At 32.9% G+C, this 4,756-nt stretch overlaps 1 pseudogene; it reads right to left on the bottom strand.

Annotated features, from left to right (window-relative positions):
• Positions 1–3,271: 3,271 nt before the first annotated feature.
• Positions 3,272–4,405, bottom strand: LOC113783244 (annotated as a pseudogene).
• Between the last annotated feature and the right edge of the window lie 351 nt (positions 4,406–4,756).

The raw sequence follows: 4,756 nt of genomic DNA, 5'->3' as shown, positions 1-4,756 counted from the left end.
AGTGGAGAAAATTATGCCTATATTTTTTTTGCATATTTGATGAAATTTCTTCTCTTTATTGGATTTTATAAGTTAAGTGATAAATATGGTCAATAATTGCAATACTCTTCTCATGATTATGCTTTCGAGGGAATGTTATTATCTTTACTTAAAAAAAAATAAATAAATGAAAAAATGAAAAAAAAAGAAGAAAAAAAAAGATCTATTCTACTCCAATGATTCTTGTACTTAGTAACCGGGAGTCTTCATCTACAAATGTCGACTTTTGCGTAAAACGGTACTCGAATTAAGAGTATGCAAAGCAACTTGAGTATGTGAAATGTTGAGTAACCGGTAATCTTCATCTAAAAATGTCGATTCTCGCGTCAAAAGACACTTTCACAACTTAAGTAATATTTAGCTACGTTATATGAATAAATATCTGTTTAAGTAGAATAAAAAGATGATCATGAGTTTAGAAAGCATTTTATTGACCATATGAGTTACTTACTTGTAAGATTGGGTAAGGATGAAAAAATTGATTTGAATTTGTTATAATGACGGTATAATTGGCTCTCCTTTACTTGATATTATGAGTACTTGAACTTAATTGAATAATTGCATAATGGTTATTTACTTTGTTTTGAGGAAATGAAGTTGAAATGCTACATATGTTTATTTTCAAATTTTGGATCATTGTTGGTTTGTATTTCTTATTGCTTGAGGACAAGCAATGGTTCAAGTGTGGGGGTATTTGATAAGAGTATATTTTACGTATTTTTAGTGTGCTTTATTAATTAGTTTTGGTGTGTTTTATTTAGTTTTATAAATAATTAACTAAGATTCTAGTGAAAATATGCATTTTGTGGTTAAAGTATGAAAATTGCATTTCTATTGATTTTTATGGTAAAAACTTCATATTTTGTAGGTTTAATGATTCAATCATCAAATGAAGTGCATTGAGAAAATATTTGGATGATTGAAGATGGATTAAAATTGTGAAAATAAAATATGAAGTGTAAAAGGAAAAATGCAATTTGAATCAAGAAAAAGTCAGCTTTGACAATTCAGACACATTTTCGTATTTTGACTATATCTGGAGCTACACAGATCGGATCAAGGTGATCTTGGTACCATTTTGAAGCTAAGAGATATATCTACATTTGGTGTGAAGACATCCAAGTCCAATTCGGCTGTTTTCCTGGTCAAAATGTCAAAATACAGAAGTAAAAATCTGCTGCTGAGAGCTGAAAACGCGGAATTGACCAGTCAGTGGTATTTTTATCATATCTCGGTCTAGAAAGCTCCAAATTGGATGATTATTGAGGCATTGGACAGATATTTCAATGGACTACAACTTCTATGTTTTGTACAAGAGCTAATTCAGCCGTCATCATAGAGAAAATAGCAGTTGAAGTAGCCAGATTCTGGTCAGAAATAGCTGCTGCTGGTACAACCTGTTTTCTCCTTCAACAATTTACAGCTATGGATGAACGTATGACAACCAATTAGCAGCTGTAAAAGGGATGTTTCAAGCCTCATTTCCTGATTGCATTCATCTATATATAGCCATGGACTTACAGGATTCAAAATAACTTGGGAGAATGCTAGAGAAACTCACCAGAAATATAGTTTTCACTAGAGTTTCCTTGGTTTATTAGTATAGTATAGGTAGAGTAGTTTATCCATCTTGTATTTGTAGTTAGATTTGGATGAAGATTGGAGGGGCAAAGATGAAGAGGTTGATCTCATGTGACAAGGGTGATATCTCTTCTACTACTTTCTCTCTTGTATTGGATTTCATGTTTAATTATAATACAAGTTGGCTTTGTATTTTTATTATGTTTAGTTAAAGTTTATGCCTAGAGTTATGGTTGAACTTGCTATATTTTGTTTGTGAGGTTTACTTGGCTATTTGATGATATTATTTTGAGTACATTATTTATCACTTTTGGTTATCTAATCATGATTAACTGGCCATTAATTATGATAATCATAAGGTGTTAAGTTTGCAATGAAAATTGGAATTTAATACTAGTTCAAAGAAGTGATAAGCCTAGGGAGTACACTCACGAAAGTAGAGGTGCACCTATGTGGCTTAAGTGACTTGTTTCATGTAATTTCATAGAAGAAATGAACTTGTAGTTAATTTCATAACCACGAGAGTAGGTATGGCTTAATTACAAGTATAGTTGATTCACTACGAAAGTTGGTTTCACATACATTAGGAAATTACGCCATAACTAGTCAAGATAATAGCATTCACTTAACCGGTAATCTCATTTGCAAGAGTAGTAAGGAATTCCATATCTCTAAAAGTTTTCTAGTGTTATTTTCATACATTTTATATTTGTGGTAGTATAAATAATAAAGAAGTTTGAAAACATCGGTAATTGCAATTTTTCCTGTGGGATCGACCCTTAATACCCTATACTCGCTCACGATTCGTATACTTGCGATAAATCGCGTGTGGGGTATTTAGGAATTTATAAATGTAAAACTTGATTGGGATGAGCTTAATATTATATGTATACCCCGCGCACGTCACCTATAGTTTAGTTTGTTTTTGAAATAAAATTATTATTACATTAATAATTTTGAATTTATCTTTTTATGTTTTTCATGGAATATATAAATCATTTGTACTTGTTGGTGAATTTTTTTTTTGCTGAAAAAACTAGAAAAAGAGTAGGTAAAAAATTTTAGTGTTGTTTTTGCCCCCACTAAGAATTTTTTCTGACTCCGCCCCTACCATTTAGGTGAATGTCTGTTAATGAGTTGGCATGTACAAAGTGAGTTGCAAGTATCATCAACTACGTAGCACTAATTGGCTAGACAAAAAATATATCTCAGCTCTTACTGAGCTAGAAATTCAATATTACACCTTTTTTTTTAAGTAAAACCATACCTCAAGTTCGGAACTTTGAAATCACCAATTGTGTTTCAATAGTATTATAAATGTACTAATCATTCTTAACAATATCTATATCGATCTTCCTTTCGTATTTAATTCTTTGTATTAGATAACAATCATATGTGACATTATTTAAAATCAATTGATAAACAAACAATTTACAGGAAGCAATTGAAATTAGAGCATTCTAAGCATAAATTTTCTTGGATAATGTCTCTTATTTGCACAAGAATTTGTACCAGTCCATGTCATCAATAATTGATACCTAACAAATTATTAGGCCTAGAATTCACCTCTATTAAGACTAAACAAGCACACGTGCAATAGAAAATTGTCTCCAACATTATCCATATATTTATCTAGTATCTACCACACGTACTACATCTTTGACAATATGTCACTGATCAGAAACTCAGACATATGGCGATAAATTTTCTGTGTCATATGAATTCCATCTCAATATATGTACTTTTTAGGCTCCCGAGAAACTGGAACTCCAGGTGTTCCGCACATCCTCCGACCATCATAGTTGTAAATCCCTCCAATCCCACAACATGATTTTAATAAAGATCCTCAGTCGAATCCAAGAAACGGAGCACGAGCAAGAACTTATTCCAGAGCCCCGTAGTAATCAGCGTAGACAACAACCACGTTTGGATTATCCCTTTTCAACTTTTGCCTCAAAGAATGAAGAGCCCTTTGAAGATAGTAGTTATGGTACCTTGCAAATTCATTTACCTCTCTCAGGCATCCCATCTGATCGTATGATTTTGGATCAGGATTCGTAAAACTAGTCAAATAAATTGAGATGCAACCAATAGAAAAATTTCCTTGAACCACAACACGAGCAACCCCGAGTCTAACAACTTCTCTTACCCCATTGATTATCGCACTTACGACGTGAGGAACATAAGTCCTGACCTCTTGTATTGATTTTCCATTGAAGAAAGCATGGTTATAATCATTACCCCCGATTTCTCCCATCATTATTAAGGATCTTTGAAGTCTAGGTGCACAATCTGATAGGGAACGACAGACAGATTTGAGATGATCTTTAAACCATTGCATCTGAGCACTGAGAGGAGTATTGGAGATCGGAACTGGAATATTTTGGGTCTGGAAAAATGAGGTGTCGAGAGCTGTGCTCCCTGCTACAGCAAAGTCTACTCCCTGATTGAATACTCCAGTTCTTTTCAAGTAGGGATCCAGGAGAGGAAGATTAAGAGCTCTAGAGATGAAGTCGATCGTGAGAAGCCCGTTTGAGTATCGACCAGTGGGTCTATGGAAGGAAGTCATTCCATATGGCAAGCGAGACGAAGGAGATACTGAAGCTAAGCCACCCTTGAGGATGATGTTTCCCGTATCCGAGATTGAATCGCCGAACTGGTAGATATGTTGGAAGGGACAAATTGTTTCTTGAACCGTGAAAGCTGTAGGACTGACTATGAGGAAGCAGACTAGAATAAAGAGGCAAGGCTTCAAAGCAGAATACATAGTTGACTGTCTAGCCATTGAAGATATCGAAAAGTTTTGAGAAAACAAAGTATGAAGAAATCAGCGGGGATAATAAACTTATATATAACTAGTTTTGTACCCGTTCGTTGAACGGGAATAGTCGAAAAATAATAAATTTTAGTCAATTTATAAAAATGTCGATATAAAATACATATTTAATGTATAATCTATTATAACTTGTCTTAAGTATATTATTATGTGCGCATTGTAATGTAAAGTATTCTTATAATATAAATTTGAACATCTAATTCAGTGAATAATAATTCAAAAATAGAAAAAATAACATTCAACAATACCATTAAATTCAAAAACTTGAAAATAAATAAAAAGTGCAGTAAATAGTTTTAA

This window comes from Coffea eugenioides, chromosome 9 (assembly GCF_003713205.1).
Source record: "Coffea eugenioides isolate CCC68of chromosome 9, Ceug_1.0, whole genome shotgun sequence".
In the NCBI taxonomy this organism is placed as follows: domain Eukaryota; kingdom Viridiplantae; phylum Streptophyta; class Magnoliopsida; order Gentianales; family Rubiaceae; genus Coffea; species Coffea eugenioides.
The sequence above is the reverse complement of the archived record's forward strand: the minus strand, read 5'-3'. Positions and strand labels throughout refer to the sequence as shown.